The 27220-nt window shown below is 39.9% G+C and overlaps 1 protein-coding gene across 1 annotated transcript in view; it reads right to left on the bottom strand.

Moving 5' to 3' along the window:
* The window catches only part of TENM4 (teneurin transmembrane protein 4), a 2309694-nt gene extending 2283061 nt beyond the window's left edge, over window positions 1-26633 (bottom strand). Inside the window, exon 1 of the mRNA XM_081155445.1 lies at window positions 26293-26633. The gene's annotated coding sequence lies outside the window, so the exon portion shown is untranslated. The remainder of the gene's footprint in view (window positions 1-26292) is intronic.
* Between the last annotated feature and the right edge of the window lie 587 nt (window positions 26634-27220).

The following is a 27220-nucleotide window of genomic DNA, read 5'->3' as shown; positions in this document are numbered from 1 at the left end:
TCAAGTTCACATAGCTAACAAGCACTGAAATTACGATTCAAACCCAGGAAATAATTTGACGTCTGATCTTAAATCTCACAGTCTGTGTGTCTCGTTTTTACACAGTGAAAATGCTACAAGCCGACTTACAAAACCAGGGCCTGGTGAAAACAAACAAGATGAAATGCCAAGCACAGAAGTTCAGTGTGAGATTCCTGAACAGTATAGCTGGCTGCGAATTAGAACCTGTCAGACTTCTGTTGACGCTTGAGAACATTCTGCAGAGAGGATTCACTAACCACAGTGCCCCAGGCCTCCAAAAACAACCCACAGGGTGAGAAAGATGCAAGAGAAGAGCAGGCACAGGCACAGAAGCCTCAGGGCCAGAGCGGGCCGCAGAGGCCCCGGCCTGCACAGCAGCAAGCCGCCAGCCCCAGGACAGAGGAGCGACCCCAGCGAAGGGAGGCCCGGCTCCCACGGGCGGGAGGAAGCCAGGCAAGGGCGCTGGGCACAACCAGAACCCGCCCAAACGAAGGCCAAAGAAGCCCTGCGGAGGACCGAGGGCTGACGGCCGCTTTGATGATCTGGAAAAGGCCACTGAAATGCCACTTTCTCTCTGCAGAAGAGAGCTCGGCCTGCTGCAGGCGGCCGGGAAGGAGCCCGACGCGTCCACACGCTGAGTCCCATGCAGGACGCTGTGTTCTCCGCAGGCCTGGGGACTGCAGGGACCATGAAGACACATTTTATCAGAATAGGTGTGTAGGACACATTTGGTTTCTTCTGTCACAGCTTCAGCACTCATCCTTAGGGGCAAAACGGAAACATAAAGGGAGAGAAATACAGGGCCAAATAATGCCACTGGACGGCAAAATAGACTCATGACAGAAAATAACTAGAGCTGAAAAAAAGAATTAAGGGAAAAATGTAAAAGTAAAGCACTTCGGGGCAGGGCTGGAAAGTGAGGTCAAAGGTCGGCTGTGATGTGAGCCAATGTCCCTGACTGGCATCCGCACCCCTCGCCTCCCGCCTCCTGCTGTCCTAGGCCCTAACCCCTCGGGAACCCCACCTTCCGCAACGAGCCTGTCATTTACGGGTATGTGACAAGATAGTAAAAGCCCCCAACTCCTGGGATTCCTCATCCTGCGTCTCAAAAGACACTAGAGACACCCAGAAATGAGTGGCTCATGGGATTTAGCAAAGGTGTTAAAATAGAAGTGTTTAAAGGGTCAGGCTCATCAGGCCAGGAGAAAGGAAGGCGGGAGTGTTATGACTGAGAACCTGGACCGCGTACTCTACTGTGTGACCTGAGTTCAAATCCTGGCTCTGTGGTTTTCTAGTTTTATGAAAGATGGATATATTAATCGTCCTCTTTGAACCTCAGTTTCTTTACCTGTGATAACAATACCGTACCATGTTTTTGTGCAGATTAAGTTAAATTTTATGAGCCTTTTATTCAGTACCTGGCACAATAGGCATTCGAGTATTGTTAGTTCTCTGTCTAGTGTTAGATAAAAATTAAACTTCTGAGTCCTATTTAAGCCTATAATCACCATTTTATAAATAGAATTCATAACCATGCCAACTGTGGCTATAAAGCAATTGAAATTGATTCCATTTTAACTTGCTTATATCCATGTCTCCAGGGAAGGCTGCTCTTCAGTATCTTTGCATTAGATTCCAATGCTGTTTCTGCCCCAAATTTTTCCTGGTTCCCCTCTGAGGAATTGTTCTCAAAATCCTTTAAAAAAAAAAAAAAAATTAAAGATTTTTTTTTTTTTTTTTTTAATCATTCATGACACAGCAGCCCGAGTTATATTTTAGAAACTCAATTATCATCATTTCCCTACTTCAACTCCTTCAGTGGGTTCTCAATTGTTAACCAAAGATAAAAAGACCAAGACCCATCCTGAGACCTAAAAGCTGTGCAGGATCTTGCTCCCCCTGCCTCTCCAACTCTCCTTCCTCACTGGCCACCAGCCACATCTTCCTCTTTTCTCATCAAGAGCAGCAAGCTCTAAGAATTTTAAGGGTTTTATTTTTTAGAAGCAGGTTTAGTGTCACCACAAAATTAAGAGGAAAGCACAGAGATTTCCCAGATACTTCCAGCTCCCACACATGCATAGAGAGCCTCCCAAATTAGCAACATCACCACCAGAGGTCACAAGTGATGGACCCACATTAACGTACTAACCCAAAGTTCATCCTTTATATAAGAGTTCAGGACCCATTTTTGGTGAATAAATATTATGAAGTAGATATGAAATACTACTTAAACAACATCAAATAATGCCCTTTAGTTATACAGTTTTCTATCATTTTGACTTTTTTCACTACAGTACCACAGAATGAGACATGATATTATTATCAGTGAGCCTAAGGCAGTAACTGATTTGAGGAATAAAAGAACTCAGTGTCAGTATCCACTATACGCTATTTCCAGAGGTAAGAAGTAGAGAACAGGCATTGTAACAGAGAAAAAAAAGAAATAAGTTACATTTATTTTGTTAGATTATTTCATTTCTTAGCAGTCCAGTTAAATTTTAACAGATTTTGTAAAGGATTCACCTTGTTTCTCTAACTCCACAGAATTAGTAATTGAAAATAATCTATAATGATATATTTGCCATATGTTCAACATTTAATCTATTCAAGAGCAGATATTTTTAAGAGGATATATTGACTTTGTATGAGTTCTCTAAACCTTTTTTTGACCCTTGAAAATTAATTTTGGTATGTGGACCCATGGAGAACCTGTACTCCCCTGATATAATTTGTAAAATATTCTGTAAAAATCTGTTTGCACATTCTTAGGAAAGGACCTGGGGGTTTCATAAGATTCCTTAATGGGTGAGTGAACTGGTTAAGATATACATCAGTCGATTCAATTTAACAACTGTTTATTGTCAAATATATTTTGAAGTTTGGTAATCAAGATTTTTGTGTACCTACTATGAGTTCATTGCAATGTCGGTTTTTGGTTTTGTTTTGTGTTAACACAAATAGTGACCACAACATGGCCTAATAAGCAAATATCACAACACAAAATGGGGAGAAAATGGATTGGCAATATTCTTCTCTTCCCACTGATGTAAGCTTTGACTTCATCCCATAACAACAAATTGCTACGAAGTAGTTTATTTGTCACTTGAAACAGCATCAAATTACGTTGTATCTGGTGTGTTACAACTTTTAGTATAATATTTAGAAAATGAAGGAACAAAAAACTACGAGTCTTCTTCTATACTCTTAATAAATAAATATCTAGTAAGGGTACCTAACTTAGGCAACAGAGACTAAAAGCATTGCACTAAAACACACAGCATAAGGAAATAAAAAATCTAGACAGGAGAATCAGGTAAAATCAGTAAAGGACAAACTGACACCCTAAAATATGCCTTTTCAGATTCTGCCATTGAAATCGACCCAGGAGAAAATTGCCATCCTTCTTTCCAAGTTATTCAAATCCAATTGCTGTCACCATATGCAAGGCTGGTTGACATCCAGCAGCAATTTAATTGGCTATATTCTTTGTTTCTAAAGGGCAATTTTGTGCACAGTATGTAGGTGTTCCCTTGTTTGCCACTGCATTGACCTTTACAGATTCTTAGAAACAGTCTTTGAGGTTTCATTCCATTTTTTTTTTCCAGCTTATTAAATGGTTTCCTCTGAGATAATAACATCACCATTACAGAGAAGTGGATACTAAGGCTGTGTCAACGATATCTAAAGCATATATTATTATTAATTTCTCACAGACTTTTTAGTTTGTTGACTTTTAGTTTTTCATTCTTGTTTCATAAATATAGGATGATCAACTACCATGGCAATATTTAATTGGCGGACTATGTATAAAATATTTAATGTAATAAATGTATCTTTGTAAAAGTATAGAGAGCCCAGAAAATAAAAATTGATGTTTGCTTGGAATCTATGCTGTACCAGTCTTTATTTTATTTTCAACTTTAAAAGATCATTCATAATTGGGAGAAAATTATCTCATTAAAGAGTTCAAGTAATTTGGAAAAATCACACCAGGATTTAATAGTGGACTCATTTAAGTCAAGAATCATAGGATCCAAAAGGGATGCTTTTATTTTCTATATTTAATAATGCTGCCTCAGGAAAGTATCACTGTTACTGTAATTACTATTATTTATTGATACTAACCTATATAATCAGATTGTCTTATAATGAAGCCCATTTTATGTATTAGTCCATTAGTAAACTTTAGGCAAACGTAATTGACTCAAAGAACCTTTAAAGATAAGCCTCTGGACCTCAAGGGGACAGTGTATCCCTTCCTGAATTGTCTCAGATGCTAAAAGGTAATTGAGACTTTGTGACTCATGGAAATTAGGAGTGTGTAAGGTCAGTTTGCATTGCTGAGAAGATGACTGGAAAATAGGCTTGAGTCAGATAAAAAGATTTTAAAGTACTGGGTCCCATGGTACTTATTAGATGACCTTGCGATTTTCATTTAGCTTCTTTTGTCTACCTTTTCTCATTATAAATTCAAAGTAATATAATTTTAAATTATGCGTTTTTGTGAGGATTAAATTTGTTAGTGTATATAAGGCTTGCACTGTATGATGATTACCCAACAATACTGATTATATCAGATTGAATTTCTTTATTTGATAGGACAGAAACTCAATACATTAAGGTAGTGTAGTTCATGGACCTATATAACTAGGAAGTCCAAAGAATGGAAGAGCTTCAGTCATAGATGGCTCCTGGGGCTCGAGGGACACAATCAGGATTCTGCTTCTCCCTCTCCCAGCCCCGCGTGCTTCTGCTTGTCCTGGTTCTCAGAAAGCCTCCTTCCATGACCCCATCGGGCCCAACCTGCCGATAGCCTTGCCCTGCGCATTTCCAGAGACACCGTGGGCAGTGCTCCGGGGAATGAGATTAGACGGCCTTACCTTATGGCTGCAGCAAGCAGCGGCCTGGAGAGGAAGCTCTGATTAGCCGGCTGAGCTACGTGCCCACCCAGCCATCTCTGCACTCAAAGCTAATGGGGTAATGTCACTAGGAAAAAGATGGGACGTTGCCTGGCCAGGCATGGCTCAGGGGTTGAGCGTCGACCTAGGATCCAGGAGATCGCTGTTCGATTCCCGGTCAGGGCCCATGCCCGGGTTGCGGGCTTGATTCCCAGCGGGGGGCATGCAGGGGGCAGTCGATCATTGACTCTCATCATTGATGTTTCTATTTCCCTCTCTCCCTCTCCCTTCCCCTCTCTGAAATCAATAAAGGCATATTATATAAAAAAAAAAGTAAGATGGGATGCTTGGTACAAACACATGAAAAAGTCCAGCATATGTAGCTATTATTATCACTATTCTTTCTTAACGTAAAACACACGTTTTCATGGAAGCACGGGGGCATTAATTCCCACCACCTCTTACAAGTGAATTTTAGTTACCCACTGAATTTATTATTTTCAGTAGTTTAGAGAAATCGCATATGCCATTTTACTGAATTATGACCTTATACAATATCTGACGCTTTTAGAATAAAAATACACTGGTTTTGAATAGGAAATCAGGCCACAGATTAGTCATTCACTTGGATTGTAGGGCTGGATTTATTATCTCAAAGCCTTAACAAATCACAAAACCTTGTTAAACTGTTTCTTTCTTCTGTAAAATGAGATTGGTGAAACTCATAAATTCCTTGATGCTACGGTTATGTCACAGTCTTCTGTTTGTTCGTTACCTTTTTATAGGAAGATGGCTTTCTCCCACTCATTTATTCATTCATTCACTTACCAAACAACAATTTACAGCCTTGCTATGATTAGAAACGATGTTACGAAACAGGGATATGAAAAGGAATTAGAGCAGTGCAGCTAACAGTAGACTACCCTCCCTTTCCACATACGGTCTCTGGATATATAACTCGGTGTGCTTGCAAAATGGGGCTTGTTATTTAACTGGTAAGATCCAACGGATGAGGTCAGGTTGTCAGGCTTTATAGGTCTAGGAAAGTGGGAGAGGCACCTTCCTTAAGGCGGTCACTCCTACGGCCCACAGCTCCTCGGCCGGTGCTGCTTAGCTGAACTGCAAAGGGAGCAGCCGAGTCCAAACGGGGGTGTCGGCCAGGTGCCCCAAGGCCCCCCGCTGCCAGCAGGGGGCAGCGGCCGCTGGCCTGCAAACCGGTTCTTCTGCAGTGCTCCCGCTGGCACCTCACGGCTCAGGTCTTCTCTTTCTTACAGCGGCACACTACTCTCCTTGACCTTGCCTTGTCATCTGGAGCAAGGGCTATTTCCTTCCGAGCCTAGGTTTTCTCATCTGTAAAGCTGGGATTGTACTAACATCCCCACTTCTTGCATAAGACTGAGAAGAAGTGAAAAGCTACTCTTGTCCTGTGTTTTTCATCGGGCCCTAGGACATATTTGAGCCAGGCACGGCCTCAATTTTCACTTGTGTATGGTGGAGTAACAGTGATTAGTTATCATGTTTAGTGAAAACAAATAAATACAGAATCTGTCAAATCAAACGGGAAATTATAAAATATTATTCCATGTGTATAGTTTGGAAGTATCTCCAAAACGTGGTGGCCATTATCGCTGTCCTTCTAAAGACCAGTCTGGGAAATAACAAGTATATTTACTTCATAGTTATATAGCACTTGTACACCAATATCAGTGATATAGATGGGGACTTGGCGAAGGGGCACGTCCATGGGAGTTGGGACACAAGGGGCAGTTTCAGGGATAAAGGTACATGAATCTGAATGGGAAAGGAAGCAAGAAAATGAAACCACTACTTGGTAACGAACAGCAGGTGTAGCTCTGCTCAGTGGGGCCATCAGCAGTTGGTCCTTTCTCTTTTCTGTATCATTCCTGATTCTTTGACATGGAAGGTGACCTTGATAGGCTGAGTTATTTAACTAGAACTTTCCCGTTGCTGAATTAGCATGGAGTACCCTACTTTTTACATCCATAATCTCTTTTGAGAATTGTTTAATTAATGTTTGTCTATTAGCTAATTAGCATTATCAGGTTTTCTTCCCCCCTCAAAGGCTCTATAAAATATAAAGTAATTTTTGAGTTAAAACGTATCAGCCACATTAGGTAAGGAAGGGGGTACATGTGACCTCCCCCCATAAAACTTGGACATGGGCGAAGTTTTGTTGTTGTTTTTTTGCTCCCAGCAAGACATAGCCTGAAGAGCCCCGGAGAGGTTGGTATTAAGTTAATGAAAAACATCTTTGTCCTTCTATAGGACAAAGGCAGCCAGTTTTTTCCTAACAGAGAGTGTGTTTTCAATGACTGTTTATGCCTGGATGTTAGAAAAGAGGCCCTGCGATTGACAAACTCTAATAGAAACAGGAAGGGCTTCAATTAGGAGCTGCTGAGAATAACACTTTGTGCACAGAGACGTGCACTTTCAGTGTCATCATTTATTTCAGAGATAACCAGGTAAACAGGCTTAGAGCTGAAGTCTACTTTCTGTTGCAGAGTGTTCCGATTATACCTGGAAGTGGAGGTTGTGATAGGTCAGCTAGAGCGTGGGCTATTCATATTAATACAAAACATCTAGCCACTGTAAATGACTGGATTCTCATTAATATCATCGTCAAGTGGACTTCCTGCGCTCCAGCCGAAAACCACCTTTAATCTTAACAAATCGAACCCCAATGCTTTTATTTGGAAAATGGAAGCAATAATATATCCCTCTGGATTTGTTGGGGAGATTAAACGTCTGAAAGCGCACACATTGTCTGACACAAAGAAGATTCACAATAAGAGTGAGCTCCTGTCACTTCTTTTCCTTGCAACTACGGTGGTAAGGCCGGAGGTTCAGCAGGCGCTCAGTGAATGCTCACTGAGGGGACGCCTCGCCTGACCATCCCAGGGGCAAATTCAGAGAGGAGAGATCATGGTGCGAACTTCAACATGATACATTTGAATCCACTTCTGTAAAAAAAAAAAAAAAAAAAATGCTGCAGCTTGCATAGCTGGTTTTCAGAAGACTAATTTTTGAGTATATAATTATATTGGAGAAAAGGTAACATTTCTATAGTCAGGTTTCAGAATCCCCATCCCCAACATTCACTTATTACCTTTTATATTCAGAACAGATAATTCACAGCTTCTTTTAAAAAAAGTGTGCTGTTTTCTTTTAAGAACTCAAAGTATATTATAGAAGTTTTGTGTGTTTTTTAAATATATAAACTAAGGCATAGAAAAGTGAGTAGTTAGTTCAGCCTCATAAATCAGTGGTATTAGAGCTATGTTAGGCCTCTAGAGTCTTAACATTTAAAATCGGTGTTGTGTTTATTTACATATATGTATTTAAATAAAATATTTATGAAATCATATTATATATAAGAAAGTCAACCAATATTCTGACTTTTCTCATGGCCAACCTGATTGCATTTCCTGAAATAACAGTTACAATTTCCTAAAAGAATAACTCTGTTGCGGGTGCCTAAGCTTGTCCTCAGCATGCCTGTTGGGTAACCCAGTCCCTAATGGCAAAGCTAGGCTGCCTCTTCAGCACGGGATGATTCTTTAACAGTGAGGATGCTTGGAGTTTGGAGTAACAGTGTCTCAGGGGGCAGGGGTGTACGTTCTCAAAAATCAAATTTTAAAAGGGATGAGTGGCTTTCTGTGATGAATATTCTTCATGTCCGATGAGTGAGGGTATTTATACCTTTTGAACATGTGTTGAGTGTTTCCTATGTGCAAGATACTCTCATAGGGCTCCAGGCACAGAGAGGAATTGAACATGAAATTCATGTACTACTAAGAAAGGATTATAAGAGGCAAGGACAAGGCAATGCTATGCACTGAGACAGAAATAAGGAGAGATAAGGGCACCTAATCCAGGTAAATGTGGTCAGAGTGCTTCCAATAGGTGAGCATGGGTGAGCAAAGCTTAAAGGGACGGAGGGAGCACAAGGGGGAACGTGCACCATGGGTTCAGAAGCAAGAGACCAGGGCCTTGTGAGAAATGTCAGGCCCTTCCTCTGGGTGCAGGAGATGCTACTGGGAAAGGGGCTGCATCTAAACCTGAAAGACAACACAGCCCCTGCCACAGAGAAATAAATAAAGCCTAAAGAATGTGGGCTTCCTTTTGAATACAATGGCATGTCATTAAATAATTTTCAGAGAAAGAATCACATGATCTTATGTATATTATAAAATTCACTTTGGTTCCACAACCAGCTTAGTTCTGAAATTTAAAAGCTCTCAGATTTCATAGCAATTGTGTGTTTTTCTCACAGTGTGACATTATTCCTACATCATCTTCTTAAGATGTTTAGTCTTGAAACACCTTAGAAATTAAACAGGCATATTATCTTTCAGAATTAGTTGGGGAGCACTGTTCAGAGGAAATGTGTGGGTGTGTAATGAGGCCAAGTTGCCCACAAAGATGTCCCTCGTTTGGAGCTGAGTGGTCCAGAGGGCAGGACACAGACAGCAGATGTCCTAGGGCTCTGGCGCAGGCAGGGGCTGAGGAACAGAGTCCAGATTCCACCCTTTGTAAAGAATGTGAGGAATTTGTAAAAAAAATTAGTTTGTGAAACAAAATCAACTCGTCAACACTAGTTGGTCCTATTTGCCATCTGAATTCTTAAAATTAAGTAAAGAATAAAAGAAGCCAGAGAGAAAGAGAGTGAACAGATATTAAGAAACATCTTACCTAAACTGTGTTTTTTAAAAAATGTTATATAATCCAATAAAGATATCAGATTCTATAACAGTGTTCTGTAACTTCTTTTGATCTAACATATTTTATATTTGCTAAATTGTCTACTTAACAGTGGGAACAACCCAAAATCTAGATGGAGGAAATAAAAGTGTATTTAAGAGGCCTGAAATTATGACAAAATAGATTTTACTTTCCTAATCTGTGACATAGTCGGCTTTTGGTTAATTATAAGACTCAAAGAAACAAAACAAACAAACAAACAACAAAAACCATGCAGTGATATCTTTTAAAGCACAAAGCAAAGCATCCATTAGCATTTGAGTGTTTATCTTAAGCTGATACAGTATTCTCTGTGAAGGAAAGTTGAATGATACTGTATCTTAGTATCCATTCTTTGCTTTGACTAGTTTTAGGAGCACCCAACACAGTAGGAGACAGATACCCTCCTGCACTCCCAGGAGTTACTGTCACTATAATATAGCAAAAAAAAAGTGTTACTCATGTCCTCATTACTGATGAGAAAACAGATTCCAAGAGATTAATTTCCCCTAAATTATAGCAAAATAAATTGGGAAGCATCTTTCATGCCTTGGTCTGCCTGCCTAAAAAGTTGCATGCTTTCCATTACCCAGCTCAGCCTGTGCAAAGGTTTCAGGAATTTTTCTCCCTGGCTTGACCAAATCCTGGATGCTTTCTTTTTCTCTTTCTACTTCCAGGAATGTAGAGCTATTTGGCTTCTTCCTATATATATTCTAACAGGGGTGCTGTGTCTTTTCTGAGTCACCTACAGTTTGTTCTCTTTTTTGATTTACAGCAAGTGCTAGTTCACTAAAGGCCAAATAGTAGTCAACACTTGTCCTACCATAAATCTAACTCTGTTCAAATCATCTTATCCTTTGGCATGACATACTAATCTTTTTTTTTTAATATATATTTTTATTGATTTCAGAGGAAGGGAGAGGGAGATAGAGAGATAGAAGCATCAATGATGAGAGTTATTGATCGGCTGTCTCCTGCACGCCCCAGACTGGGAATCGAGCCCGCAACCCTGGCGTGTGCCCTGACCGGGAATCGAACCTGGAACCGTGATCTCCTGGATCCTAGGTCGATGCTCAGCCGCTGCGCCACGCCAGCCAGGCCTACATACTAATCATTTTTTAGTCCTTTGATTGATATCCATGTACTTGAATGATGGTACTAAGGCACAGACACAGTAAATCTTGAATCAACACCAACAACACAATACTATTCCCAATCTGATTTTCCTTCTGCCAAGTGAAGCCCTCCTGTGGACACTGATTTCATCTATTAACCAGACATAAGAACCCTTGGAGGCAAATACATACTATTGTGTTGACAATTGAGTATTCTCAGTGAGAAACTGATCAGCTTCAGCAGACAGTGTTTATGGCTTTAACTATGAGAAAGAAATTCTGATAAGGAAAAGCCATAAAATTCAATTTGCAAGGACTCTAGTGGAATGGATTATAAAGCAAATAAAGTAAAAAAAAGAAATTACCTAAGGAAATATGTGTAAAAATTAGCAATGAAAGACTTAGTAGACAGATGCTTTATAAATAATAATATTTAGAAGAAATGGGTATTCTGATCAAACGCTATTGCAAATAAACAAAGTAAATAACTCTTATTTATGTGAATGTGTGCTTTCTATCTGATATAAGTAATGTTAGGCAGATTATACTATCAGAAACACTGATTTAATGGAAGAGCACACTGGGTTGGGTAATGCATCATAACCATATTTTGGACCACATTTCGTACAAACTCGCTGTGTGAATTTGGACCACCACTAACCATCCCTCAGAAGGGAGTTGACCTAGAAAAGTGGTTCTTAAAGTGTGGCTCCAGATCATAATCTCCATTATCATTATTTGAGAACTTGTTAAAATGCAAATTATTGGGTTCTACCTAGACCTACTAAATCAGAAAAGTTTGGAATGGGGTCCAGACATTTATATTTGAACAAGACTTCTATGTATGTCTTATATACAATAAAAATTGGGAACCACTGAATTATCTGTAAAGTGTTCCCAACATCTATGTCTTTTTTTTTTTTTTTAATATATCTTTATTGATTTCAGAGAGAGGAAAGGAGAGGGAGAGAGAGAGATAGAAACATCAATGATGAGAGAGTCACTGATTGAGCCCACAACCCGGGCATGTGCCCTGACCGGGAATTGAACCCTGATCGCCTGGATCCTAGGTCAATGCTCAACAGCTGAGCCACGCCCAGCTGGGCAACATCTATGTCTTATGGTTGTATAATCTATTTTCCAAAACAGCTTAACTCATGGTCAACTAGCTTCAGCTACTCTTCTAGTACCTAGGTAACTCACAAAGAATTTAACCAGAAAAATGAGCTGTGAGAAAAGATCAAGAACTAGATATTAAGAAATTATATATTAGAGAAGGCTATTAAGGCTTTACACTTAGACTCACACTGATTAGGATGCATAAAAATGAGAGACATTGTCTCACAAAGAGTCAAAATTTTTAAAAAATTTAGAACAATAAAAATAACATAATATCAAAGTAAGGAGGTCAAACCCACACTGGAAATATTGGGACACTAGAGCTGGGGAAACTTCAAACAATTCATTTTTTCCAAATGTTGTATTTTGTTGATAAGAAATCTGAAGTACAGATAAAAAAATAAATTGTCTCATGAGTCAGCTTGTGAGAAAATAAAAGCATGCTATATTTTCATATAGTAGGTGATTTTAAAATGCTTGTTGGACTGTATCCAATGGATTGGTTGGGTGGAGGTAAGGCGAAGTAGTTTCTGTTTGTGCATGATTCTGTGCACTTTACCAAGAACGCTGAATAAAGCTTTAAACATTCATGTAGAAATCCATTTACTATGTCACTGATGAAGACATTTTCAGAACTTCTAGGATTAAATTTCAACTTAAAATGATCTGGAAATGAGTCATGTTCTTTCTACTCCATCAGATCTTGGTTTTTCTTTATGCCATGAATCAGAGAGTTGGCCTCAGATCTCTATACAGGGCTGAATTTTATGTAACTTTAACTATAGGTGACAACCGGCCTGGCCTCCTGTCTGAAAACAATATAAAACTAAACCAAACAACAACAACGAAAAACAAAACATAGTTTTCCAATGATTAATAAAGCATCTGCATATGTAGCTCCATTTAATTTCTCATATTTCTCATTAAAAAATGTTATTGAAAGAAATAACACAGGAAACCTGTATCATTTTGGTTGAGTGGTAAAATATTATTAAAAAATAAATCATTTCTGATGTTCAGTCATTGAGGTGAACAGTATGGTTAGATACTATATAATTTAACGAGGCCAAAGAGTTTTACTAATAATGTCAATTTAAAAAAATAATCATTCAACATACATTTTGCACTTACTATATGTCTAGTCAAGGTACTGTAGCTTAAGATTATTAAGATTTAAGAATAGGACAATATTTGTGTCTCAAGGAATTCATAATCCAAGATAGCAGAAAATACAACTTAATTATTTTGATGAAATTACAATTTTTTAACCTAAGCATATATAAAATTTATTAATTTATTTTAGTGCCCAAGCCTATAAAAATTTAAATCAGGATTTTCAAGGTAACCTAAATTATGAACAGTTGTAGTAATCATTGGATACTGAAGCAAACCATAGTTAGGATATAGGGTAAGTTAATATTTGAATATTGTTGATATTTCAGGTAGATAATTACTTATATTAACATACTACTTCAGTTTTTTAAAGCAAACTTATGACATAAATATCACCTAATTTTGTGGATAAGGAAATGGATACCAGGAACCTTTAGGGACTTTTCAAACTCACACATCTATTGAAGGAGGGATCCCGGATTCATAGCCAGGTTAAATTTGAGTGTAAAGTTTCTCTAGTCAATTCAAAAACTTTTCTTTTTAGAAAAAAGAGAGGTAGAGAAAAATAATGGAAGGAAGAGAGAGACGAGAGAGAGAGAGGGAGAGAGAGAGAGAGGGAGAATGTAGACATGAAATATTTCATAAATTAGGGCAAGCAAGTCATTCAGTCAATCTGATAACCCAATATATGTGTGTCCAATGGACATCACCAAGTTTCTGGGGAATAGGAATTTTTAGCCAGTCTAGAAAAGTGAAAACTGGAATTATTTTTTGTCTATATTTTTCAGCCTCAAGTCATCTAGGTCTTCTAGAATATGTTATATTTTATATTACTTGATTTTAATTTTAATAATATTTGTTTGAAAAAAGTCATGCCACAGAGAGTAGAATAGCCACGGAAGTCGTGTGCACACCATCTACAGAACCAACTGTTAGAATCTGAATAAAGTTGGAATATTATTAGTATAGTTTACTATTTTTTTTAAGATATATCTTTATTGATTTCAGAGAGAGGAAAGGAGAGGGAGAGAGAGAGACAGAAACATCAATGATGAGAGAGTCACTGATCGGCTGCAGCCCGCAACCCGGGCATGTGCCCTGACCGGGAATCGAACCCCGATCGCCTGGATCCAGGTCGACGCTCAACCGCTGAGCCACGCCCGGCCGGGCTACTATTGAGAAAAGATAGAATAATTTATCGCTTTTGCAGGTATGCACTGAGTAACCATAACGATGAATTTTGTAGCACCTCCTTGGAGGAGTCTCATTCTTTGTCAGTTCAAAATGAATCTTTCCTTACTGCCCCTTTCCCCATGGAGATATCCTAGGAGCACGGACAGAGAATCACAGCTTCATTCACAGACAGAAGAAATAACAACATTTTCTTCTTTCCAGTAAGAAGAAATCCAATTATTTTTCATCACAGGAAGGTGATACATTTGTGGAAGATTGGCATCCTTGCCATCCTTGCAATTAACGTTGCCACAGTCCATTATTGCTTTGAGATAACTTTCAGCAGCGTGTCCCTCTCTGGCTGAAAAATTCACTAAAGCACAAGATAGAATTTCTCCAGATTTTGACAGTTGCCCACCTCTTGCAGTATTGCATCTTTGCTCTCCTCCATAATTGCCCTGCATCCACCCTCTGCCTATTACTTGTCAAATGAAGATACTTGTTCTCATATTTCTATAAATGTCGCGCTCCTTTTCCGGCGATAGTGTCCATTGTCCGAGCTGCTGAGCTCAGGAGCCAGGCTGCAGTCTCCTCTCTAACTCTGGCATTCTACATGGAAGTAGAAAACACATGTCTATGTCATGTGCTCCACAGAATAAAAGAGTATATGGAATACACAGGAAACAAGGAAGAACAAACTCGGGCAACTATGAGACGTGTTTCAAATATTAAGAAGGAAACAGAAGATTACAGCGAACACTTAGAAAGGGCTAGCCGTGTGTCAAGCACTGTTCGAAGTGCTCTAAATGTACGAGGACATAGCTAACCCTCCCTCCAACTTCACGAGAAAGACACTATCATCTCATTTTACGTAGCAGGAAACCAACACGCACAGAGGTTAAGAACTTATTTTTGATCACCGAGTTGGTACATAAAAGCATGAGATGAAAAAGGTGGTTGAATTCAAGCACCATACCCTCTGACCCCTCATAGGGCCTAGAAGAAAGGTTTATAAGTTCAGAAGTAGCCTGGCCAGTGTGGCTCAATGGTTGAACATCGACCTGGGATCCAGGAGATCTTGGTTCGATTCCCGGTCAGGGCACATGCCTGGGTTGCGGGCTCGATCCCCAGCGGGGGGCGTGCAGGAGGCAGCCGATCAATGACTCTCTCATCATTGATGTTTCTCTCTCTCTCCCTCTCCTTTCCTCTCTCTGAAATCAATAAAAATATATATATATATATATATATATATTAAAAAATAAATAAATTCAGAAGTAGGCATCCATTCAACTGCACTGGCTGTAGAATGAGCTTTAGTTCCATAAGTAGGAAAAGTTTCTGGGGGTAGATCACAGGACAAAGCAATATCGAGATTCTGGTTCTAGATCATTACCAATTATTATTGAAACTAAGGCCTTCCCATTCGAATTTTCGGGACCTTTTTTGAACTTCCTATGACCTCAACTTCCTCATCTCTAACAGGAACTGATCATGGACCCAATCTCATGGACTTGGTTTGAAGATGAAAACAGAAAACACTCATAAAATGCTAAGCACAGAAACTACCCCATAAAGTTAAAGCTCAAAACAAACAACCCAAAACACTGGCCCTCCCCTATGGTGATTTCTATCAGCAAGGCCACATTCGGCTAGAATTCACATGGCGCCCAAAGTGACAGAGAAAGGGAGAGGCACAGTGAACCAGAAAGAAACGGGAGGTGAGGCGTAGCACTCCATTCATCCAGGCAGCTGTTTTATTTATATACAAGTAGCACCTTGAGCATCAAGTTTGTGTGAGACAGTCATAAGCATTACTTGTAGACGCTCTACAATCCCGCTCTATGGGGCTACCTTTTAGATGTCATATTAGCTCCATACCGCACACCATGTGTCTCGGAATGTTGTGTGAGCATGTTTTTCTGACCATCCATGACACATCTGATTCCAGCCCTGACCTCATTTCCCTCTGCTCCTGCAGAGAGACAATTCAGGGACTGAGCCCTTAAATCTCAATCTTAAATTCATTCTCTAAGCTTCTGGTTTTCTTTTTCTTTTTTTTTTTCTTTTTTTTTTAACTCTCACCTCTTTTATTCAATGTGTTTTTCTACAAAAGCTTAGCCAAGCAAGATATTTAAATTATGCACAACCTAGTGACATGAAGATGAAAGGAAGCGAAAGACGCTTCCCTCACATGCTCACCCTCAGCTCTCTCGTGAAACAAGTCTTAGGTTGGAAATATTCAAAACCTTGTGTGGCCTTTCTCTTTCCCTGCCTTAAATTATGCCTTTTAATTGGGGTTCTCTTAGAGAATTAGGGGAAAGAAAGGTCTGAGGCCACAGAGTCAGGCCACTGGTGGCATTTAACTTTCCTAAAGAGTGCGTTTAATGTAAACCCAACTCACCATGCACTTCCCACAGCTTATGAAAAACATCAAAGCTGATAGTTTTACTACGTTGCTTTGACTTGTTCAAGGAAAAAAACACTGATACTAAGAAACAGAGTTAGATAAAAAGGTTTGTTTTTACACGGGTCATATAGTGTTTGATCTCTAAGTTTATGTAATAGTTACTCAAACTCCCATGATACTTTCCTACAGTACATTCTGGATCTTCCTTCCAAACAGCAAACTGAACACACCACTGAAAACAAATAAAATATTCATCGACCTGAAAAGATTTCCTCACTCGTCCCCAGGGAACAGGGAGAAATGCAGTGATGTTACATTTTTTAGAAACAGCGCACAACATATCGATATTGACTATTAAATTCACTTGTTGTTTGCTATCTTTCCCTTTCTAGAATCCTACAACTCATAACTAGTGTTTCTAGGTTGCTTTTTTGAGAAAATGAATCTAAATACCAGCTACCTCTCACTCAGATGATTTTACTTAAAAAACCAACTCACAAAATGTAACTTTTTACTATAGGCAATAACACGGATTTTGACTCTTCTGTGGATGACTATGATTTCACCTTCCAAGGCTTTTCTTTTTCTCTTTCCTGACCAATTTTAATTATGTCTCAAGGTACCTTCTTACATGCACTCAATGCAAAATTTCAGAAGCAAGTAAGAGTCAAGTTTGAACTTATTGCTCCAGTAGTGATATAATATCCCTAAATCTGCATAAAATAACATTATACTCATCAACTTAATGTTCATATCAAGACTTTCTAAAGCTATTTGTTCTATGGTCTTGACTGAAGGTTAGGTCCAGTGTTCAAAGGACTTATGTTGGGTGGCCTAAGTCTAATTTTTAGTACTCAGGTAGTTTTAGCATGTTTTAAAAAACTCAACATTTAAATAGATTAGAATATATAGATATAGATACAGATGATATAGATATAAATATATATATATATATATATATATATATATATATATATATATATATTCCATCAAGGTTAAAATCTGAGCTGACATTTCTAAAAATTCTAAAAAATAATACAAGAAGATAATTTGGGCACATTTGCAAGAAAAGCAAAAATATGGATGAGATAGATTAACTGCCTTGGCCAATAATATAAGCTTTAATACAAATTGAGAGAAGCCAAATTACCCAACAAATTTTTGCTTTCAAGGAAAAAAAAAGGAAATATTCTTTCATACTGTAAATGGGAGCATACATGTAGGCCAGCATTTAAACCAACAAGAAATAGAAACATAGCTAGAGAACACATACCTGAGCAAAGGTGTTTGTCAGGTGTGACTGTAAAACTGCTCTTGGTAATTATTCAAAAATTACAGAGGATAGGAGAGTCTCCTGAAAACCGATTATGAGGAAAAGTAAATTTGCAAGTTTATCATGCACTCAAATAAATTTTATAATGGATCATGGTGAACAGAGTCTGAAAAGATTTAAAAGAAGTGGTGATTATTAGAAGCTGGCATGGGTTTATAAGAAATTGTGCCAATGATTTTTTTAGTTGGATTATTTTGCTAAGGAGTTATTTTTAAGAGTAATTTCAATAAACATTTGACATAGTCTCAACTGAGAGATATCCTTACCAACAGACTGGAAGCAGGTAGATGTAGAATAAAGGAGGCACAGCTAGATGAATTTGTAGTTGAAACACTGATGGCAACTGAGGGGAATTATTACTTCATCACCAAACTGGAGGGAGACTTCCTGCAGGTTGCTGAACTCAATCCTGCTCAAAGTCAGAGATGCAAATGCAGAAGACACAGAAGACTTGCTTGTTAAATTAAATTCATTGATGACTCAGGGCTGAGTGGCTAAACTAGCCTGGTCGAATCAAAGATACAAGGTTTTAAAATGTCTCAGCAGATAAATATTAAGATAATATTTGGTTCTATTAAAAAAAGTCAAGTGTTTAATATGGGCAAGTCACAGAGGAACACATGAAGTTCTAGCTCAATGTTTGCCAATCTTCTGCGACTGCGATTATACAAATTATTAGCTAAAAATACTAACTCTTATTTACCACCCCAGAAACCCTAAATGAGAATAATCTCCATGGAGGTTAGTTTTTTTTAAGGCATGCCAGGTAATTTTTATCATTGTAAAGGTTTTTGTAACAATGGTGTACATGACATAGCCCTTAACCTCAAGATGCTGGCAGAGGAGACATTGCACACAAATGTCTGTAAAAGTTGTACATACAGCGAATGGGTATACGCGTGAGAGAGAGATTTTTAATCACCTCTAAATTACAAGGCAGAAAATATAAAAAGGATTTTAAATATTGAAAAGTTATTTTTCTCAGTTATGTTAACAAAGGCAAAATTGTAATTGTTACTTAAATCTTTGTCTTTTTATCCCTCATAACTTTGTAAAAGGTAAATGAGGGTGTTTGATGTGTCTCTGTTTTCAGAGTTTATCTTTTTTTGTTGAAAGTACTACAGATGTCCCCCTTTTTTTACCCATTGACCCCTTCCACTCCAAACCTGCTGCCCCCCCAGGCCTTCACCTCACTAGGAGGGAGAATGTGCCCTTTTAATGCTCTCAGTTTTCCTTTTTTGCTTCAAGCAGTGGTAGAAGGATGGACTCAATTAGTTGAAAAATACAAAAGTAAGGGGAGTCTGGAGGATCTGAGACACATCGGTCAAATTAATTGCAGATGTGAAAGATGTTGTGAGCATAAGAACACTGGACAAGGCAGCTGAGGTGGGCAGTGAAATTGGAAAGAATGACACGTGGATGCTCATCCCTATGTGGGAGGTGACACTGCTCTGGAGTTTTAAAATGGACACACACACAGGTTGGTGTGTGTATAAACTGGTATGGCATTTCCGGGTTCTCTTTAGCTGATTAACTTTATTTCTCAAGCTCTGTGCTAAAAACTTTGTACTTTTTTTTAAAAAATATATTTTTATTGACTTCAGAGAGAAGGGAGAGAGAGAGAGAAACATCAATGATGAGAGTCATTGATCGGCGGCCTCCTGCTCGCCCCCTGCTGGGGATCGAGCCCGCAACCCGGGCATGTGTCCTGACCGGGAATTGAACCACGATCTTTTGGATCATAGGTCGATGCTCAACTGCTGAGCCACACCGGCTGGGCTGTACTTCTTATGTGTCCTACAACAGATTCTGTGAATCATAAAAAAAAATTCAATTTACTATTCAGCAGGCATGCTTGAGCCTGCTAAGAAAGCTATTAATACAAGATCCCCTCAAGTCAAGACTGTAACTTGGCCTTGCCAAGCAACCACTGTATAGCAAACCACTTTAATGCAAAACCCCTAGAATGTGAAGCAGCATTGGGCATATTATTTACCTTTTTGTACTGGGAATGTTGTTTTTTTCATTTTCAAATGTAAAGTTGTTACATTTAAGGTGAATAGTAGAAGATTCAAAAAAATGCTAATGGAAAGTAAAAAAAAAAATTAGAAACAAATAACAAATTGGAAACTTTTACTCTAAATTAAAGAAAACCGTGATTACATGTTATAGTCACTGTTGCTGGGTATTTGAAATGTTAATATAATAAATGATCCCACATGCACTAGTCAGTGTGGCTCAGTTGTCTGGGCATTGTCCCCTGCACCAAGGGGTTGCTGGTTCGAGTCCCGGTTGGGGTACATGCCTGGGTTGCAGGCTCGATCCCTGGGGGGCGTGCAGGAGGCAGCTGATCCATGTTTTACTCTCACATCAGTGTTTCTCTTTCTCCCTCTCCCTTTCTCTATCTCTAAAAATTAATAAAAATATTTTTTTGAAATGTCTGTGAGCCAGTCTCTGTTGTCACAGTACGTAAAACAATTGAGGTATTCTAAATGACACATTTTATTTAGAATGATTAAGCACTATCCTATTACTTGAGTATTAATAAGACAATTTATACTCACTTTATGAATGCTTTATTTTGAATTACTGAATTGAGAGAAGAGTAGGGTAATTTTTAAGTTATTTGTTCTTGTTAAAGCATAATGATGATAATAATGTTATTATTAAAGAAAATATAACCATGGAAATCCAACCTAAAAAACAGGAGAGTTTATATTTCCACACCTGTTAATTCACAGCTTCAATATAACCGTCATATAATGTTTCCTTTAAAACTAGAAATACACAGCCCGGCCGGGCGTGGCTCAGCAGTTGAGCGTCGATCTAGGATCCAGGCGATGGCGATTCGATTCCCGGTCAGGGCACATGCCCGGGTTGCGGGCTCGATCCCCAGTCGGGGGCACACAGGAGGCCGCCGATCAATGATGACTCTCATCATTGATGTTTCTATCTCTCCCTCTCCCTCTCCCTCTCCCTTCCTCTCTCTGAAATCAATAAAGATATACTAAAACCAAGAATACATGGAGGACTATGTCTTTCTAAAAAGTGTGCAGGCTGCCTGCCCCTGAAGGCAACAGCACTGAGATGTCTCCGTCTTGGAAGGTCCAAAAATATCTTGCTCCTTAAACAGGTTGATTTTTTTTTTTTTTTAATCTGGTGTGATTTATGCAGAGAGTCCGTAAAATATTCCAGTTTGTCAAAAATCTAATTTACATACATTCAAAGGATATTGTGAAAAAGAATTAATCGAATGTATCACAATTCAGAGAGTGAATGTTGACTGGGGATTTTCAATTTTTAAATGGAAAACTAGGAGGTTAAATAACTTTTTTGGATTGACTGAAAAAAAAGAAATGGAAAAAAGAAAAGAGGGAGAGAGGGAGGGAGCAAACAATAGAAAGAAGTAAGTTGCTCTCTTTGCAAAGCTTCATATTCTAAAGTCATGTGAATAAAGGGCTCTTTTTCCCCCTAATGTGTTTTATGAGGGAATAATTGTGTTACTTACTAGCCATCAACTTGAAATATATTAAAATGACTACAGACCTGTGTGCATCTAGTAACCCATCTCATTGAGTTATAGCTTAGAGACTTTTACAAGGAGAGGAGCATTTGCTTGCTAAAATTAAACTAAATTCCATTCAAGATTGCATTTCCCATTACTGACACATGTGAGGAAAGTCTCCCACAAAAATTCATAGATGAATAATACACGTTTTTATAATTGCCAGTTACACCTAACATCCAGTGGAGATTTTCTAAAGGTTTGAATATTCAAGATTGTGACTTGTTATAATAAAACTATTTAATAGGCTTTTTCTATTTCCTCATATTGACATGGGAGCTGGCCCTTGATGAATAGAACATTTTTATTGTACCCGATTCTACTTCAAGGACGATAAATGGAATAAGATGTGTGAATTTCTTTGCACCATTTAGGTTCCAGATAAGTGGAGCATCACATGGTAACTTCTTGAGATTAAATCAGGAATTATTAATTTCTGTTTGTATTTCTACTTCAAGCTATAGATAACTTACCTGGAAAAAAACTTTCAAAGCAATGTCTTTCTGCTATTTTTTAAAAGAATGCAACAGAGAGCTACTAATTTATACAGGCTGTGTGAGCAAATAAATGCGTGTGGTTGGGCAACGTAGGTAAGACGGGGGCTGCCTGGAAGGAGGCTGAATTTAAGACCAACAAAGCAAATCTACGCACTTGATCCTGGTCAGCATGGTCTCTAAATAGTGTCATTATTAAATAGTGGGTTTAAAAATTAACCAAATTACCTGCCATTTGACTTTTCAAATTTGTCTTTTTGATCAAAGTAAAATGCAATTAAGACAAATACTGGTTTAATTGGATCTCTCCCACATGTTTCTAATTCTTCTAAATTGGAAATAACTCCCTCCTTTATTGTACAAACCTTCACACCTGCTGTATATATTGAGAGACGTCTATTTCTCAAAGGCATGAGCTCAGCCACAACCCAGCCCCACAGTTGTTTCCAGCCAAGAGCTATGCCTCCTATAGTAATGCCAGTGCGGACTTGAAGTGCAGAGAGACCTGGACTGAAAAGGAAGGCAGGCCTGGGCTGTTCTAGCTCTCATAATTGATTAGCTAGATTAGAATCTTAAGAAGACATTGGAAATGACACCTGATGACTATTTTGATACAGAATAAAGGCATTCATTTACATATTTTAATTCTCTTCATATATTTATATATTTAGATATATAGATATTTCCTCAAGCAAAAACATGTAGGTAAGTCAAACTACTTATATATATAAACTATTCAATAAGCAGTATAAATAACCAGAGGAAACACTATTTCATTGCTTTCTTTATGATTTTTTTCTTTATTGAAGTATCTTGATACTTTAGTATGCATCACATATGTAAAAATATGTATAATTAAATACATGAAAAAATAACAGTTATTTTAAAAATATATGCACACAGGAAACAAAAATTTGAGGCGCAAGAGATATATGCCATATCAAGTTAGGAAAAATAAGTCATACAGTGAAGAAAGTTGCAGTTATAACTAAACAGTTGATGTGCAAATCAGAAAATACCATTACAGGAAGCTTTCACAAAACCAATAGCCGTCTGCGATGTAACAGAAAATTAGCAATGTCCCATCCAGCAACTTGGATGGCTCAGCTAAAAATATCAAAATTACTCCCCATCACCACAAGGTGGCTCACGCTCTATATCTACGCCCCAGCAGGGATGCCACTGTGGCCCCGAGGCGGGAGGCAAGGGGATTTTCACTAGAGAGCACAGAAGGAGAGAAGTTATCCCTTCAAAGCAAACCTCAAGTCTTGGACAGTGAAACACCTGAGATGCTCCCCCAGCAGTTCTCATCAGAACTGTCTTTACAGAGACAGGGTAACTAGAAAAGTTGGTCTTAGACTAGAGACATTTATACTTGCATCCAGAATGTGAGAAAAATACCCAGCTGGGAAAAAAGAGTGAGAGAAAAGAAAGCGCCGCTTAAAATGAAAACAACAATAACAATGACTCACATTTTCTACTTTTCATTGAATTTGGGAGTAGAGTAGAATAAAGTTAAGAATTAGGGAAATAAAAATAAGCCAGCAAAGACGGAAAATTTAACCCGGAGAGGATGTCCGTTCCCCTAAGGCTTGCGGGATGGCTCTCAGCAATCAGTTCCTCCACCGAGCTGCGTTTCAGCAGAGAGAATGTAATAGGGCAGCAGCCGCAGAAGCTTGTGACACCGTCCAACGTATTGCTCTAAAAAGCTTTAACCATCTGGATCCTAATTCTCCTCAACATTGAAACTGTAGAGAAGTTTCTCCTAATTTGCAGCTATCGCTCAGTGCAGCCCTGAGGGTGCGCATGACAGGCCATTGTCAGAGCGCCTGTGCGACGCAGTGCCCCGGGGAGGCTCAGCTTGGGAGTGTGACTGCGGGCTCTGCTCAGGATGTGGCCCCATTTGCCTTTGATGACCGCTCACACATTCTGCCTGGGCTTTATTTGTTCTCCCCTTCCTTTTGCCTGGTCGGAATAGGTCTGAGTAGTCAGCATGCACGTGTAGAAACGTCTGTGGGCTGAGCCATCAACCTCACCCTGTTGACTGCTGAGAAGCAAAATGTTTCTGATCTGACAGCGCTGACCACGGGCCCATGAACCCGCGTCTTTGATTCAATCCATACTATTCACCCCTTGTGTTTATTTTTTTAAAAATATCCCCAAAGGGAAAAGCTATCAGATATAGAGGAGGGAAAGAAAAAAGTGGTCTCAAAATTAAGAAGGCTGGTGACTGGGAGCCAGCACAGTGACAGAGGAGCGTCACCTCTGGCTCCAAATAAAATGAAATTGATTCCCTCTCGGCAAACACAGCTCTGATGCATCCACAGGTGCGAGCCACTAGCTGGCTCTTTACCTGTCTCACAAATCTACACACCACCCACCTAACATGAAAAAAAATAATGATGATGATGTGCCCTCTCTCTCCCGTGATGCTTGTGATCTGCTGAGTTTACTAGGAGCCACATCAATACCTTGGGCTGAGCCACGAGCTGCCACAACTCCATGAAGAAAGTAATATGAACAGGTTTTATTCCAAGTTTGACTATGAATCAAAGTGGGAAAGAGCAAAGAGTAAAGCTGTGTTTCCTTGGTGTATTTGTTATTGCACAAAGACTGTGGAGTCCGTTTTGCCAAATTACTTTAACAGTAGCCACTGTAGAAACCATAGATATTATGGGAGCTGAAAGCAAAGGCAGAAAGTATGTGCTAAATATTTGTCATGGACTGAAAGTCTCTATGGAGCACCGCAGAAGGACTGGTTGCATTAAACATGAATGATGAGTGAGAAGGACTCTCCTTTCTTTCCTCTACCTTCCAAAGAGGCAGCAGATAGCCTCACCTGCATGGTCTTTTTGCTCAAAGGGTCCTTCCTTAGAGTTATCACAGGAGGAGGTACCTGGCTGGCTGAGCTTGAAAATCCCTGACCCCAGATGATGCCTTGACTTTCAAGCATAAATCTAGATCTGCCTGGAGTCATGAGTCCTGCTCCCCCATCAACACTGAGGCCATCACATCGAGGCAGACATGCCATCAAGACAGGCTGTGACTTAGAGGAACTCCCCAGGAGGGCCATAAAGAGACAAGAAGTTTTAGAAGTACAGCACACAAACAAACTGCTTCCCGTAAAAACAGTCACAAAAACCTGCACTGTCTGATTGATTCACTGCTTACCACAAACCCCTTTAAAATCTCACTTTCAAACTCAATGATAGCTCATGAGTACCATGAGCCTGGCTTATAAATAGGATGCATGTCTTCTAAAGAACATTTTTCTCATGACCATTTCAACTCATTGGCTAACTTCTGGCTTTTAATCTCTCAGGAAACTTCTTGTGAGGTGGTGTGCATAAAATAATTAAAATAAATAGTCAAGAATGGGGATATTAACTGTTAAAAAGTTGCTGAAATTTTTCTCTATTAACTTTTCTTCCCCTAGGATTTCGGCTAAAAACACATGTAGAGTCAAGACAGGTTAGGGGGCAATAACATGCAGGTGAACATCACTAAGGCAAGGAGACAAATCCACAGACCCTAGTTCTGCTTGGAACTTAAAGAAGATAAACCTGTTAGCTAAGAACCCACTAAACAGAATCCTCAGAACCTCTCTAATTTTAGCAGAAGACACCCCCGTCCAGTTAATTCCTGAGTCACTAAAACGATCACTTTACCCACCTGGCCACAACAGACCAGTGTATCGCAATCAAAAACTTTTTCTCTTCAAAGCCATGTGATCCCGACACATGTAAGAGCTCCAAAAAGATGAAAAGACACTGACTTCCCGGCTTTCCCTGACAAACACAGCGATCTGCATGAATATTAAACTTCTGTGATTCAGCAACTTTCACTACCGTCTGTATCACCAAGCATCCAATGCCGAGGGGAAGAGTTTCAATCGGTTGGCTTTCCTCTGAGTAGACAAGGTGTGTTTTTCACAGCCTAAGAGATTATTGAAAGGTCTTTCAATTACGCATGAGAGTTGCCAAACAGTTGTCAACTAACTCGGGAGGCTGGAAACCCACAAGTACTAAGCTGGGGTTGGCAAAGGATCCCTGAGGGGAGGCTGCGTCCCAGGCGGAGCCCTGGGGAAGGTGGGCAGGGGGTCCAGGCATCATGGGCATCCAAAGTTCCACCAGGAAAATAATTGCTAAGCTATGGAACCCGTATCGTTCTGCTTCCTAGAGTGAAAAGGACTCTGCCAGCTCAAGCACTTGCTCTGGTTGACAAGGTTTGCCCGGCCCCAAAGCAAGAAATCCAAGCGCCTGCCCGGAAGGGGTGAGGGAGCCCGGGTCTTACCTTTGGCTGGGGCAGGTCCTGCCCGGGCGCGCGGGCTTCCGAGGGGGGGTCCCCTCTCGCTGGGGCGGAGGAGCGGCGGGAAGCGTGGCTGTCTGCCGCTAGCCCTGGCCGCGGCGTGTCCCCGGGTCCCTCGGAAACGGGGCTCCAGCGCTCCCCCAGCCAACCAGGCGGCGGCCGCTGGTGGCTCAGCCAAAGGCGCGGGGACTGCAGTTGCCAACGCGCCCCAGTGAGCGGAGAGCGCGGCGCGTGTGCGCGCGCGTGTGTGTGCGCGCGTGTGTGTGTGTGCGCGCGCGTGTGTGTGTGTGCGCCTGTGTGTGAGCCTGTGTGTGAGCCTGTGCACTAACTGCCAGCTCCAGGCGGGGAGGATGTGCTCTGCATACTCAAAACCCTCGGGCGGGGGGAGGCTGCTCCACAGACCTCAGTCCCCAGCCCAGGCATCAGTCCCCTGACCTTGATTCTGGCTGAGCGGCTGGCTCGTCAATAGATTCAACAGTCAATCAAGTGAAGGAGCCGGGAGCAGGCTCAGGTGGAGCAGCAAGGCTCAGGAGCACCAACATCTAAAGAAAAGAAAAAATATCTCTGCTTAACAGTTTACATCTAGAACTGATTTTTTTTTTTTTTTTTACCCCCTAAGCCCCTATGTCTTGAGCACAAAATCTAACGGATGAGCCCCTAAGTTAAAACTTTTCAGGTGGTTTCCATAGGCAGGATGGGATCTCACCTAGAAGCCAATTCAAAATACTCCACAGAGATCTGTCAGGTATGTAGTTGGATTTTTAACAATCAATTATGAAGGTTTTAACTAATAGGCTACTTTCAAAATCAGGGCGTCCGTGTCAGAGTGGACGTATCTGGGATTAGAGGGAGAACCTGAGTTCATATCCAAGGTAGGTTTTCTTTAAACATTAATCCAATGAGGCCTGAGAGG

This window comes from Miniopterus schreibersii, assembly GCF_964146895.1.
Source record: "Miniopterus schreibersii genome assembly, chromosome: 12".
NCBI classification, from domain to species: Eukaryota; Metazoa; Chordata; class Mammalia; order Chiroptera; family Miniopteridae; genus Miniopterus; species Miniopterus schreibersii.
This window is presented reverse-complemented; position numbering and strand designations above follow the sequence as displayed.